General features: G+C 38.1%; 1 protein-coding gene across 1 annotated transcript in view; it reads right to left on the bottom strand.

The window, feature by feature from the left end:
- Positions 1-15,874, bottom strand: part of LOC122826479 (plexin-B1-like) — an 82,349-nt gene extending 66,475 nt beyond the window's left edge. The window contains exon 1 of the mRNA XM_044108451.1: positions 15,579-15,874. The gene's annotated coding sequence lies outside the window, so the exon portion shown is untranslated. The remainder of the gene's footprint in view (positions 1-15,578) is intronic.
- Positions 15,875-16,243: the final 369 nt, after the last annotated feature.

The raw sequence follows: 16,243 nt of genomic DNA, 5'->3' as shown, positions 1-16,243 counted from the left end.
CAATGCTGTAATTTTTGATTATATAAATCATAATTCTCATATCCTTTTTCAGCTTGTGAATCACCTGTTAACTACGACTGACCTTCTGTGCACACTAACTAATTAAATGCTTCCAAATCAAACCAAATTAGATAAAATACAACAGACCTACCATTTTATTATCATCTGGCCTCCTGGTAACATGAGAACGGAATAATTTCTTCCTATACAAAATGAATGATACCTTACTATAAAGGTAAAAGTGGACAACATTAAACGATAAATCATTAACACTTTCTTGCTGTCCCATAAAGCAGACATGTTCTGGGAACAATTTTTCTCCTTTTAAGTCAATAACAAAGGCCTGGACAAAAGGTTAGGACAGGGTGATCACCATCCAAAAGCAGCAGAACCTCCATCCTTCCCATTTATCATCCCTGAAGCACACAAAAGACGGCAAAAAAGAAAAAAAAAATACTCATTGTCGCTCAGGGGGAGTTGTTGTTAGTTTCAATTAGCAGAGCCAACATCTGACATTGGGACGCAGGAGTCTCTATTGATTGGCTGACGCTATAGAAATGCATGTGTCAAGGGCAACTGGGGTCAAACTGTAGATCCCACAATAAGAAAAAAAAGATACAAAGAATGACATGAGAAAGAGGAATAAAGGCAGGCGGACAAGGCCAATGTAGACAGGGTTCTGTAAAGAAAAACAAAGATCCATTTAGACAGAAGGAAGAGGGTATAGTATAACCTGCTGCAGGAATATCTCATTAAAATCCTCCTGGATCCCAGAGAAAGCAGCAGAGAAGGGTTAAAGCTTGTGTATAACCGGGAAAGATTGCAGAAGTGTGTTTGAGAGGCTGGAAGGAGGGGCAAACCGGCAGCTGAATAAACAGACTTGATCCAACCACTGTTCAGCTAATGGACCGGCCGGCCACCTAGGAGCATTACACTGGTCTGTTTCTCATATTGCCAGCAACCACTTTAATGTGAAAGCACAACCTCCTTATATCAAGCATGATGCACAACCTGTGAGCAGAACCTTGTGTGCACCAAGAATAACAAAGAGACCCCACCTGGAGACGGCGCGACCAGCTAACATCTGTCTGCAAGTAAGGGCATCGTTTAGTCACGTACAATTATCAGTCTCTATGGCAATGAACTTGGTCTACATCTAGCCAAGTAACTCTTAAATTAAATGAAGGTGTTTTCCCCAATATATATAATGGTACAAATCTGAACAAACACAGTCATTCCCATGCTGTTACACTTTGAGGCCAAGATTAGTCATTTTTAAGCTTGATAACACAAAGTCACTTGTATGGTTTTTAAAACTTATGTCTGAACTAACAAACTGCTTATGCATAGTTCACATGGCACGGTTTTTATTCCGATAATCTTAAGGACGTTCCGATTATTGGGATAGCTGTTAGGATAATCTTAAGAGATATTCCTGGTGTGTGTGGTGTGTTAAGAGTCTTCAGGTCCATTCGCTGACCTAAAATCGGGGATATTAAACATGTCGGATTGTCTTGACCTCAGCACTACCAGGTCACACTAGCAAAAATTGACTTTGTTGTGAAAATTGTTAGAGCAGCAAAACACACAAATTAACATACGCTAGACTCTGAACTGAACAGTCAAAGCAACAGCTCTTGGTTTGTTACCTCTATTTTTAAAACTTAACAATCCTCCACAGCTAGCCACAGCAGCTACAAGGGGACAGTAATGTACAAAGTAATGTACGAAGTAGCCTTACAACCTGATAATGGATGCTATGCTAAGCACCATCATAAGGAATGAGCTAGACTTGTAATGCCAAAAAATAAAAACATAATGTCAAGGCACAGAAATATTAATCACTACAAATATTAGCCTAGAAGTGAACAGTAGGACAAGATGTTATGTTGTGAGATGGAAGACTTGTGACAAATAGACCTGTTTGCCAGTCTTCATCCCTGCCATATGGACACAGCCATATGGTCAATAAAACTGTATTTAACTCTGTGTCACTAAATCCTAAAAATGTTTGCTAATATTAATCCTATCATCATAATACTTCAGAAGATGCAGTTCCGCACTGATAATTAACCTGAATTTTCTCTCTCCTCAGTTTCTCCCATCTAATTGTTTTTTTTTCTCAGAATATCTGCAACTTTTCATCATAGTTTTTTGTTGTCTTGTTTCTGCTAAGCTCTTATTTCTGTTTTTGATCTAATACTTTACGGGGGAGCTCAAGTCTGAGCTGCAGGTGTCCCCATTGACGGATGAGGATGCACATTACAGGAAGGATAATTTGTCATATGATCTGTTTTTCAGGGGAATCCTACAGAGTGCTAACCTGACACACCAGATGGTGTGTTACACAGAGCAGTCTGGAAAGTCCTCAGCAGACATCATTTATCAGAGAGCAGGCATGTTGCTCGATCAACTGCTAAGTCATTTTTGAAACAAAGTCCCTATTACAAGGATACTTCAACTACTCACGTCAATGGGCCAAAGGAATCAGCCACTCAGTGACTGCCAAGCACCTAAACTCTGCTTATAAATACCTTTATTTGTAAATGGCTGGTCTGAAGGTTTCTGGTTATGTTACAAAGTGATAGTTGGAGACTTGTAGTGTTGTGTTTTGACATTACCCAATCTCCCTGGTCAAGAATTATACATAGACAAGTTTACTTACTTTTTTTCAAAATGTACTGTCTCACAGGCAAAGACTGGTAAAAACAAATTCCAAAAATATTCTTACTGGGCTTGAGCCCACAAAAAGTAATTTACAGCAAGACTTTCAGCGTTACTATGTTTTTTTTCAGGCAGCGTTGTCATAATAGAAAAATTTCAAACTTAATACAGACACTAAGGAAGATACTCAAAGCCGTTTTTGGTGCCACGGCAACATTATTGATGGTACGGGTTCTTTCTGGTTAAAAGGAAAATATATGATTAATTACAAGATGAGAACAGTTTAGCTAAAACACCAATAAGTCACTTAAAAAAACAAACAAATTTAAAAGGGTCACTTCCTGTTACACATAACAATATATAAGAAAATGCTAAAAGTGTAATCTTAGTTAGGCATTGTTTTATTTTATTAGAACTGCTTATCTAAAGTTTCTCTCAAAAATCTGTCATAGCGTTAGCGCAGCTAGCATGAGGTCTCCAACACTAATTTGCATGTCCATCTGCTTCGTAGGGATTTCTATTTTGATGCAATGACCATCTTTGTAGAATTAATGCTTGTAGTTTTGATTATGTCAAAATATCTAATATTTTCACACCTGTGTAGTTTAAATAACTCCAGGGCACTAACTGGGCTTAAATCAATCCCTGCTTAAATATGTTCAGAGAAAACAATGCAACTTAAGTAGCTAAAGTAAAGCATAAGTCTTCTAAAGTAAAGCCATCTTTAATGTGAATGTGAATCTTAATGACAGATTGCAGGTACTTTGACCCATTCTTGAACCCATTATGGTTCCATATTCTGTGTCTGAGACGGGGTTATGAGATTCATCGGTGTCAGAGCTTAATCAGTCTGGAAAATGTGATGACTGCAACATGACAGGCAAGAAACTTCTGGAAACATATCAAGTAGAGGTGAATACCAATCTAAAAAATTAAGATTAGGATTAAGGCATTGTCCAGTAAGAGATTCTGACAGTATGACAATGATGTTTACTGCTCCTAAAGTAATATATTTAGCGATTACTACACTTGTATCATTAAAATATTTTTTTATTGTTGACTTTATTGTTTATTGTTGACACAAAGTTGGTGGTAATCTTTGGAGTTTGTAAACTTTCATTTCAAAACAGAGTGACAGGAAAGCACCTTTTAGCGATTAGCTTGATTAGCATTAGTACCTGGAAACAGCTGTCTTTCTATGTATTTGCCAGAGAGTGTAGATCTATCATTATGAGATTTCCAAAAGCCTCTTTAATATTTTCAAAACCAGCAAACCTTTTTAAACCTCTTGCACTTACTCTGACTTCATTTTAAACAACTCACTGTGACTGAAAATGGCTACAATTTGTTATTAAACCTAGTAAAAAAAGAACTGATCTGCAAGAGGGCAGAAAAGTTCGCAAGGGAGCACAAAAAACACCACAATAACAGAAAACATCTGCTTCAGTTTCATATCCTACATATGAATACAGCTCAATATGTTTCTGCTTTTCCAGGCTGAAACCACCAATCACAATACAGAAGCATGTGCTGGAATAACTACACATTTTTACTGCTGGTGCAAGAGAGAATTTCACATTTAGGGGTCTCCATAGATTTGGTGGTAAAAATCTATGCCCTGACACACTGTTCCCGTTATGCTAGATTGTTCTTTTGTTGCACCTATAAAAAAACCCTTGATCCATAAATTCTTCATTTTGTTAAGCTGGGGGCAATGACTACTTAATCAAATGCATATTTCATTAGCATGTGAGGAAATTGTTGTTGATCAGTAATAATTAATTCACTTTTACTCAGCCTCCTGCTGAGTTATGAGGCTTTCAACAGAGAAAGCCTCATAATCTACGTCTTATTAATAAAGACAGACGAAAAGAACCATCCCCTTTGTTTTTTGTCTGTATGTATGTGAATGGTGTGAGGTATGCAGAGATTTTATCTGCCCTTTTGTCTCACCCCAGACCTGCACAAGTACTGGCTAGAAGGAAGGTCAGCGCATAGAATCTGCCCTGCAGACCTGATGGTTTGTTGCCGTTTGGACCCGTCCTGATTTGTGAACATTACCAGACCCAGATTAGCTAATCAGGAGAATTGGGATATGACCCTGGAGGCCGGTCTGATGTTTTGTCTGAAGGGTTGGTTTCTTGGTTTAAGAGAACAATGCTCTATTACAGATCTAATGTTTAAGATTATAATTTCTTCATGTTAATAAATACTAATAATAACAATAATAATAAGAAGAAGTATCATTATTATTATACAATAATTATTGTTGTTGTTAAGTTTTCCAACTGGAAACGTACCTGACAGGAGTTGGACCCGTTACGTTCTTATGTCCCAGTGGACCATTTGCTTCATGGTTTGATGTTTTGTACATAGAGAGATGGTTTCCATCTACTGACTGCCTGTTCTCCTCTGACCTCATCTAGGAAATGTTAGTCAATACACTTGTTTATTCCAAAGCCATATTTGCATACATATAACTAAATACTACATGAACATTACTAATTCATCTTAACAACATGTATTGGTTTGTCATGTTAATAAGGAACCATGCTTTCCTTGCGGTTAACTGCCAACCAGATGCTGATTTTTGCCACGATTGAACAGGTCAAACAAACAGACTAAATGATTTCCTCTTTTTCCTCTCCAGCAGCTGCTGCTCTTGGACCAAGCAGACACAAATATGTTGCTTCTCAGCTGTATTCCGCCCAAGGGCCAAGGTCCTTTACTGAATTATTCTGTTCTGCTCGTCTCCTCATCTAATAAAGCACTGAATGAGCAGCCAGTCAAAGGCAATGGAAAGGATTGGCATCTGTCAGACCTCGTGAGCCAGAGAACAGACATTTAAAGCTTCTTTTCAGGTTAAACTTCCGGTTGAACCTCACACAGCTTCCTGGGGAACCGCTGGGTTTGGCCAGCTTTAGAGGAACAAGTCAACATCGTGCTAACTGAGATGCAGAGAGAATAAAGAATATGGATTACAGAACAATCAAGGTCTTCTACTTCCTATACATACGCAACAAAGTATTACTAATTAAGGATCAGCTCAAGTTCTGTCAGACATTTTTGCTCAATTGTGCTTCATTTTTGTTCCTCCCTTCTGGTTTTTCAAAGCTGAGAATCCAAAGCGTACAGAACTTATCAGATGAATTTGGCTGAATTTATTAGGCCACTGACAACCCAGGTCCAGACCAGGAAGTAGTCTTAGTTTAACACACCTCTCTGGAGCTTCTGCAGTGTTTACCCACCAATTACTAGATTGAGACAGAATCTTGCTCATGGACCTGAATGGATTAGAAGAAAAGAAAAGGAAGACAAGAGAGAAGAAATGAAAAAAAGAATAAAAAGGAGAACAAAACTGTAATGAAGGACAAATAAACTTTCAAAGCATCTCGTAGCTACACTGGAACATCCACAATGCTTCACTATTTCTGCCCACCCCATAAAACGATGGCATGCCCAGCTTTCAAATGGAGATTAAAATATTCAAAAATTGCTTCAAAATTTCCCTCCTGCTGGGTGTTGCTGCTCTCATTCACAGAACTAGTTGTGGTTAGTCCATGGAAATTGTGTGAGCAGCAAATAATGAGTGAAAATGCCAACCACTCTATAGAAAATAATGGAGCCTTGGCAAACAAAGGAAGTATCTTTGCCCAATAAGGCACCCTAATTACAGTAAAGAATTATGGCTTTGTGTTTCATTTGCCACTATTGTTTCTTATTCAGTTCACAGCCAAATAAAAAAATAAGCATAAAAATAAACCATAAACAAGTCCATAATGAATTACTGCTCTCAATTACTAGTTCCTAGATGTTTTAATAGAGTGTGTGCAGTAGAGTGTAACATCCGTCAGACAACATGGCTTTTCGTGAATGCTGCCAAAACTTTCCACATTTTAAACTGGTGTAGAACAAGACCAGATTTCCTCATGGCTCCCAATTTTCTTCCTTCATCATACTGCAATGGTGACCAAAGCGTGGCCCGAGAGCCATCTGTGGCCCTGGAAATGATTTTGTTCAGTCCCTGACCACAAGTCCAGAAAATGATGGCACTTGATAAATTCAATGTCTGTTAGTGGCTTGACAATTGTTGACTGTATGATGCGTTTGACGGTTTTATCCTTTCAATGTGTAAAGCACTTTGAACTACCTTGTTGCTGAAATGTTCTATTTGAATAAACTCGATTGATTGGTTAAAGCCAAAAATGGTAATTATATTACATATGTATAGTCAATAAAATAAAAAATTTACAACCCAAAAATGTTTGCATTGTTCCGTTTTTCCTTTCATAAGGAAACAGTTAGAGACCCTTTTATGTTTTTTATCCTTAATGATATTCTGATTTTATTAAAAATTGTATGTATTGTTGAGCAACTTAAAGATAAAAATACACACTAATTAATGTTTGCCTTTTTAATTTAATGAATTTTTTGGTAGTGAATTTGCCAGTTGTGGTTTTATAACTAATAATTAGTATCTAGCAAAAGGTATTGAAAGAGCTAGCTAACCAAGCACAAGTAAATAAAAAAAATGGAAATCAAAAATATTAATTCATACATGAGTGCTCAAGATAACGTCCATAGTTATCATTTTGCTGCTAATGCACAAAACTTCCTGCATTAAGTGACAAAGGTAATTTATTTTCTATTGCACAGTTTCCAGGAAAATAAACTGATACTTATATGGTATTAAATAATCGCATATGAAATGGAATTAGAAAGAGACAAAATGACAATGTATTGGTCTTACATGGAGATACGATTTGAGAAAGGGGAAAATTCATTTCCCACCATTTCTCTTAGATAGACTAAAGCCGTGGTGTCCAATTTTTTTGGACTGGAGGAGGAGTGCAGCAAATGTCACAATGTGACAGTGGGAAAGCAGGGGGCAGGTTGTTCCGTCAGACCATCAGTTCCCAAAACCACACACACAAAAAAACATCTAAGAGCATGTAGGGTCAGTGACCCTGTCAGAGTAAAAAGCTTACAGGCCCAAATGACTCAATCTCTTAAGACCGGAGCAGGATTAATAAAATAAAAGTGTACAAGTTTCAAAACTTTTTGGGTTGAATGGTTTTGTATTTGTTGGTTTAGAAAATGCCTTTAGTCTAATCTCCACAACAAGAATGAGATTTTTTTTCAAATATTCTTTCCATCTTTAGCTAAGTTTAATGGGTTGGTGCCCAAGTCTGTTGAGTAAAAAGTTGTGGATGTTTATGGCCTGACTTAAATGATATCATAATCAAAGTAAAAATAAAAAAAAAAACATGGCTAGTAGAAGACAAAATACTTTGTATTGTATTTTCCATTTAACAAGATCTCATTCTAAAAATATATACGGTAAATAGTGTTCATCTGTATCCGCTCAATTTCCTGGAGGGTCAAATTTGTACCATTCTTAAACTGCAGTCAGGGTCCACTGTAACCCTGACCCCTGGGCTTTGGAGACCCCTCGACTAAGAGGATTTAACTCATCCAGCATCTGATCTCAAATGACAGCAAGAATCTTATTCACTGTGATAAATCTAAGGATCAGATGAGCATCCTTATAAGCGAGAACCCCTTTAGACAACAGGGAAGCTGACTTAGCGAAAGCCTCTCAATCTTACTTTACGTCCATATGCGCAAGTAATCCCAAATCCATTATCTCAACAGACAGTCAAATAAAGCGGTCCAGTTGGGTCGGAATTGATCAATGGGTTCCCAGAATGTTATCTCAACTGCTGTGCAAATAGTATTGATCATTTCTTGACCACTGGTGGTTCCAGTCCTGGTTAGCTGCAGTAATTAACTAGACTATTCTGAAGGAGAAATGAAGAAGCAAATTCAATATGGAGTGTCTCTCCCAGGCTGTGAGGTGATTAGATTACAGAGTAATAATACCAGCTGCCAATAGAACCAAACCCACACCCTTACAACAAATGTAAGGGGATTTCTTTAAGAAAGGGAATGCTCCACCTGTGAGTCTGTCGGATCGCTAGCATAACTCTACCGGATCCAGAAGCAACTGTCCAGGGGGAGACATGACACCTAGCACCATGCACACATTGAGGAAAGAGAATTTATATTTGAGGTTCACCAGCACATGGCCTCACTTGTGTGTAGCCATTCAGCACTATACAAGGCCAACAGGCAGACATTCAGGCAAAGCATAGATTGTCAGAAGCAAATGGGATAGAACAGAAATATCTTTTATTGTCCCACAATGAGGAAACTTCAGTGCAACAGCAGCAAAATGACCGGCAATCAAAGCAAGAACATTGCTGAAATAAATTTGCCAAATGGGAACACGCTAATTTAAAAAAAATAAATAAATAAATTTGGCACCTTTTTCTGCAAGATGCCAAATTCCACATCAGAAGTTGTGTTTCCATTGACCAGAAAACTGATAAATTGAAAGTACAAAAATAAATTTGCTGAATGGAAACAAGACAATTTGGGGGAAGTTAACTTTTTGTGCCAGCATGATGTGGTTTTTGACTGTTTGAAATTTGTGGATTTTTCCAAACTGCCTTGGAACTACTTTTTGCATCTCACGAGTCATGAGATCAACAACCAGATGTTACTCCTGGTGAAGACCAACAAAACGACAAAAAGTAAGAGGATGATGGTGTGGAACATCTTTTAGTAACCTATTGTGTGAACAAACTTATTCACTCATGATTGGAATTGTGTTTAAATCACACGTGATTTAATGGAAACACCAAAATTGTGTTTTTTCTAAGTTAGCAGACTATTGATAAAGTTTGTAATGGAAATGCAATTGTGATGCCCACGTTGCTTTTTTTAAGTAATAAAATTAGAAAAATATTTTTAATGCATCACAATTCAGCACTGTAATTATGATCATTTCATTCCTAATAACATGTCATCCCTGGACAAAAAGACAGCCATCTAAAACGGCTCTGCCTCTTTTTATAACAGAGAAATAAATAAGAAAGGAATCCAGACAGAGTTTTCAGTTAACAAAATAAATATATAACCAACTGGACTGATATTTTGCAGTATATTCCAAACAAAAAGAAAACAGTTTAGTTTGACAGCAGAAACACAGATTGGATTAGAAAAATAAAGGTTGGAATCCTCTGGAATAATTAAAAAATTAATAGATTTTTATAATAGTCAAATGCTAAAACAAGACATACACAGTTCCATTTAAAACCATTATAATCTCAACGACAGCAGCATCCCTGCACTGAAATCTCAAACAATCAGCCATTAGGAAACAGCATTCTATTTAACAAAAAACAAGATCAGGATTATAATCCAGTTATATTAACCACTGCCATCAAATCACACAAAAAAAGTACACAGCTTTGCGTTCGAAACACACAGAGAGGAAAAATGAGTTGAGAGCCTTAGGCAATATAGGAAAGGCCAGCTGAGGGCTTAAGGTTGTTGTGTAGAGGATGGGCTGCAGGCTGGGGCCGGACTCTCTGGGGAGTTTGTGGAAGAGAACTGGGGTTGTGGCTGAAGCCAAGAGCCGGTGACATGGCACACACAACCACACACACACACGCACACACACACACACAACTGTACTAGGACTTAGAGCTGGCCCAGAACAATAAAAACCACACCCTCTGGGTCTCACAAGGTGTTCCATCTTCTGACTCTGTAAAAAGATTACGCTAAAAAGGATTACATCAAGGAGAATTAAGGTAGCTTGGCTCATGTTTGCCTAAAGAGACTGAATTTTAGTTGGAAATAAAGAAAGTTCATGCAGCACAGGATTATCTTATCTTCTCATAAACTCAAACAATTCTGTAAGTAAACCACTATGAGAAAGAAAGAAACAAGGGAAGGTGGACACTAAGTATAGTTAATGTAATACTGAATTCTATAATTTGGGATATTGAAATAATTTGGAGGAAACTAATTAATGACTTCTTTATTTTCACAATTAGGGCAAAGGTTTTACAAATAATGTTTTTGTAAACGAGTAAAATAATTCAACCATTGTTAAGCTATTGTATTTCTAAGGAGTCTTATTGTAAAAAAAAAAATAACAGCATTACAATTTAAAATACCTTCCAGACCCAGTGTTAAGTCTTCTTTAAAACATTTATTGATCTTTGAGGGAAAACTTGCATTATTATGTCACCATTAATATATTACTTGGTCTCAAAATTATATTATCATCAATCTCACAATGATTTCTGGGATATTTTTTGTCCCAGAAATAATTTTTGTTACCAGTAATGTGTTACTGTAACGTGTTACCGTAACAGGCCTGTCGATCAATCAACCATTAAATCAACTTGCTAAAACCACAAGTTTGGTCGACACAAACAAATATGCTCCAACAAATACTAAGAAAATAAAAAATAAAAAAAACAGCTGTGAGAGGAGCAACTTGAACAGCCCATACAGAGTGGAGATGCTATCTGTCTGGTGAGCAAAATGATCTTAGATTAGGCTGCACCTCTACATCTACAGGCATATCATGTGTCTGACATCTGGTTAGGTTATTTTCTTGTCAAACGTCCTGCACTTCTATTGTAAAGTCTGTGTGGTAAATAGGATGAGAGGATGGAGGAGGATTTCCATTTAAGCACAACGAATAGAGGCTTGCTGCTAATGAAAAGGAGTATTTATTAGGCTGCCAATCTGACTGTCCGCCAACTCCCTCAGGGGCTTACTGAGGTTGGGGGGTGAGGGGGTGGAGGGGGGTTCGATCTACTCAACAGATAGCAAGCACATCTGAACCAGAGTTCAACTAAATGTACGGTGTTTTCACCAGAGGTTTTATCAATAATGCAAAAAGAAAGGCTTGGTGAGACGGAGGGGAGGGAAATATGAGGTATGAGGTTAGAGTTTGCACAATGGCTCTCAGTTTCCATTATCTTCCCAGAGATGCCTGTGGCCACAGCGGTGCCCGAGCAAGTGTTCTCCCACACCCCACTACAGCACACACACACAGAGGCAGGGAAGAATGTACCATGAGGGACCACCAGCTGTTGCAGCGACCGACATAGAGGAACGCCCCAAAACTCTTCTATCATCAAAATCTGGTGTGCAAATTTTTCTCCCTCCGACACAGATTCACCTTCAAACTCTGATTTCATCCTCTGGTATTAATCAGTCTCTTATTAACAAGATGTGATCCAGATTGACATTCCCGTCCTATTTATTATGATTAGCTCGCGCCCACAGTGCTAAAATTCAGGCTAAATACACATCTCGCGTCTTCCTACAGAATGTGACGCACAGATGTAAAGATTCCTACATTCTGAACTGAAGTGTTTAAAAAAAACAATCCGGTTTTATTGATCTCCTTCAATTCCAGTTCTCACGCAGTTATAAGATGAGCTACCCGCCTCACAATTCGCTCGACCTTTGACACCTATGAATTGCGGAACCCCCTTCCATGCTGCAAACATGCCCAGCAGTCACTTTTTTTATGATGGGTAGAAAGCAAAAGGAAAGTGGTGTTTTCAGCAGCAGAGCGCTGCCTTTCAGTGACCAGCTGCGTCTGAAGTGGCCTTTCGAACCACTGCTCTTTATGTGTCATGAAAGGTCTGAGCAGAATAAGAGGAAAACCTAATCGCTTCCTGTCAGCCATTCATTTTAAAACCACTAAAATCCCACCAGTTTGACCACAAAGAAGAGGGATTTCTGCAAAACTGCCTCAAATTTTTTTCAGTAGGAATAATAATAGGTGATTTCAGGCTAGCTTTATACAGATGAATTCGCTTGAGACAGGAACCAGATTTTTTTTTTTTTTTTTTTTTGATTCAGTGAAAATACTACAGCTAGGGGAGTTATTAACCCCTGATGGTAGGCCTGTTGCAGTAAGACAGAAATCAATTAATCACCTGATGAAACAAAACAAACTCCATAATTTCCATTTGTATAATTTATTACTTTTCTACTTTCTCTCTTTCTACCAAAATCTGGATGACAAAAGTCTTCAGTCTGGTCCTTTTTTGAAGGACAATTTTGTTTACGGAGACGTCATTATTTATTTATTTGTTGTTTCTGATGGTTTTTTTATTTAGTTTGGATATTTAAAATGTCTTCCAGTTCCAGTGTAAATGTTCATTAGAATTTGAAATTTATTGATTGTTGAGAATGTGTTCTTGCATTATTATGCTATCACCATTTGTATTACTTGAAAATCAAAACAACAATATTTAAATTTATCGCAATAACTTCTGGGACAATTTATCGTCCAACAAAGTTTTGAGACAGGCATACCCAATGCTAAGTGTTTATGTGTATGTTTAAACCAACTTAAAACTACGCAAAGTGAAAAAATTTGAGTTGTACAGGAGTCAACAGAAATGGTCAGTGACTACAAATTCAGAAATTTAATTGTCTAAAATTTTTTCGGATCGGTGAACAGCACAGTCAACAACATTCTTTGGTGTGGAAGCTTTTACTGTAGGTGAAAGACCCAACGTTAGCTTTTTCCAGCGCTAGCAAGACATTTTCAGTAGAAAAAGGACATCAGTTTGAGCCTTCCTCTGGGATGTTGACCTGCAGAGTTCAGCAGGCAAAAACACAATTAACCATCATGTTTTAAAACAGAGACTTTTAAAAAACTTTCACAGAAAGCAGTTGGTTCTCAGATTATCTTGACAACAGATCTCAGTTCATCAGAAACAATGGCCTGTGCTCTGAATTTGTGACGGTTTCTAAGGGTGTACCTCGGTTCTATTTTTTTTCACCTTTTATATTTTCTAAACACATAAATAACCAGGGCCATAAAGTGGCTTACACAAATATTCACTTCTATGTTGATGACATGTATTGTTTGAACTGATCATGAAGCACAGTAGCTTTTAATGTGTTTCAGAATATGTTACTTCAGCTTGTTCTGAATACTTTTAAGAAAAATGTCTGATTTTTAGCAACCTTTAAGATGAGACTACATTTGATTCCTGTTGTGGTTCTCCTATTCGGGAGAAGCATTTTTTTATGTGTTTGATTATGGGACATTTTGTTTGTCTGTGCTTCTGTCCAGTGTCTTCACAAGATTGATGCAGCTTATGAATCTGCCCTGAGATAGCGAACTGGAACACCTTGACGCATCAAGGTGTTATATTCTCGAGTGAGATTGCCTGCCTCAACTACCTGCAGAATTCATTTTTGGTACACTTTCTATTCTTTAATTCTCCATCTTCATCCAATTCGTCTGTGTGAAATGACAAAAGAAAAGAGCCCTGGGCAATACTTCTTGCCTTCCAATGAACAGTTCCCACTTACTGTTCCAAGCATCCGCACCGAGCTTGGAAAAACAACAAATATATATATTTGCCCACACAACAAAGAACACACTGCAAAACATTGTGGAGCTTAGCAGTTTGAGCTGCCTGAGTGAGTTTGAAGTTAGATTGATGGTTTTAAAGTTGGTTCCTTCAAATTGTCAATTTTTTTAATAGGGGTGCACCGCTATAATTGGCCCCAATTTTCTTAATCTTGGGAGATCGGAAGATAATTTCACAAGAAACCAATATTATCCACTGTTCTTATCTACCGCCACAAAGATCTGAAATGTCCCCCATTTGCTGTGCTAGCAACTATTCATTCAAAAAATAAATAAAAATCAGTACCAGCTAAAATTGGAATAGGCAGGTTGGGCTACGTAAGAGATCGATGCTCGACCAGAAAACTGCAATTGGTGCACACCTTGCTTTTCTTTAAAAATTATGTTCCAGGTTATCACTCTTTTGAATTAATTTTTGTGCATGTTATTTATATGTAATGTTTGTAACTGCTTGATGGTGCTGCCCATCTTTTCCAGGTCTCCCTAAAAATATCTTGATCTCAATAGTGGTTCCCTGGTTGCATAAAGGCTGAAGAAAAAAAAAAATCAGACTGTTGAATATCGGGATCAGTATATCAGACTTCAAATAAATTTACTGAAGGAAAACTGAAGGAAATTTCAATTTTGACATTGGTATTAATGGACTGTTAACAATTGGTACGGGGCAGATAAACAATAAGCAAAGTAGACGTATAGGCCTGGATTGTGAGAACAATTAAACTTTTGTAAAGAACAGTGTTCCTGATAATACCATAAAGGCACACCTCCAGTCATCCCCCACGGTCCAGAATAGGTAATGTGATATCATTCTTTGGAGCAGAGCCCTCAGTAAGCAGATGGCCAGCTATTGAAAAATATCTGGAAACAAAGAACCACATGATTGAGGTGAAAGGCTGGGCCGTCTAAAACCACAAGAATCTTTATTCACATTTCAAAATAGATGGGAAGTCCATTATCAAAACGTAAAAAGGAGAACTTCCTGCAGTTCAGAAGAGTTCAATTTGCGTCGAGGCATTGGTTCTGGTTTATTCATGTGCCGTTCGTCTCCACTGATTCTGCCAGATTAAATCTGACAGCTGGCACAGCGCATGGAGAGAGCTGCAGCCGAACCAACCTCTCCATCTTCCATTTATAGCCATAAAAAAAAACAGTCACCCAGAGGAGGAATTCCTGTCTGACACGCGCCTTTCTACTGTTCTCTGCTCCCAGGAGACAGAGCGCGAGGAAGGGAAAGGTTTTTATCAGCACCGCTCGTGTTTCATCACACCACGGCATGCAGACCATCCAGAAAACTGAGCACATATTTCACAGCCTGGAAACTTGTGTCCCCTTCAGCTGGTGTTGGCAGACGGTTCTGCTCTTTGATGGAGGCAGCTGCGCCACAGCGGCAGGTGAACGCCTGGCTGCCACAGCTCCCAGACATTCCTGTATCAGCTGACTAAAGAGTGGGATCCCACCAGCGTGGAGTCTGAGCTCACAATGTTAACAGTCGGGAGCAAAATAACTGGGATTGGTGGGACACTGATACACCTGTTTAGCACAACTCAATTCGAACTTCTAATAAAAACACGGAACATTTCATTGTTTTTATTTTCTTTTTTTTTCTTTTGTTTTCACGTGAACATGTTGGTGTTAAGCTTACCTGTTAGGTGCTAAAGTTGGTGACTCAGCCGTTCATGTTGAGCAGGGGAGCAGCCTCACATTCACATTTGTTGTCGCAGCTGATGAGACTCAGCTTCCACTTCACTACAGAGCGGCAAACAGAGGAAATAAAAAAGTGACGTTCGCGGAATTAACTACACTAAAAGTAAGAGTTAAAAACCAAAATATGGTCAGCTTAGAAAAGATAAAAAAATATAAAAACGAGTCCAGAGGATGGCAGTGTGAGTGAAAGTAGGTGCTTTCTTCCGTTTCAGGACACTCAGCTCCCTGCACATCTGAGAGCTTTCAACAACAGTTAGAGCAGACAAACGGCTCGCGACAAGACAACACTGAGTCAGACGGGCCGGAGACAGGAAGTGCTTTCGGTCACCTTCAAAATAAAGTAAAAAAACGTTAATAATCCATCCATTTTCTTTATACCTTTGTCCCTAGAGGAGTCAGGAGGGGTGCTGTTGCCTATCCAGCGAGACATTTTGGGCGAGAGGCGGGGTACACACTGGACAGGTCACCATTATTGTTCTAAATTATAAATGTTCTTCAGGTTAATTGGTCTTGCCTTCAATCGATGGCAGAACGTATTAGGGTATTTATATTTTACACATTTAGAATACATATATTTCTGTAATATTTATATGAGCAAAAATC

Source organism: Gambusia affinis, linkage group LG01, assembly GCF_019740435.1.
Source record: "Gambusia affinis linkage group LG01, SWU_Gaff_1.0, whole genome shotgun sequence".
NCBI classification, from domain to species: domain Eukaryota; kingdom Metazoa; phylum Chordata; class Actinopteri; order Cyprinodontiformes; family Poeciliidae; genus Gambusia; species Gambusia affinis.
Note: the sequence above shows the minus strand (reverse complement) of the source record. Positions and strands in the feature narration are given on the sequence as shown.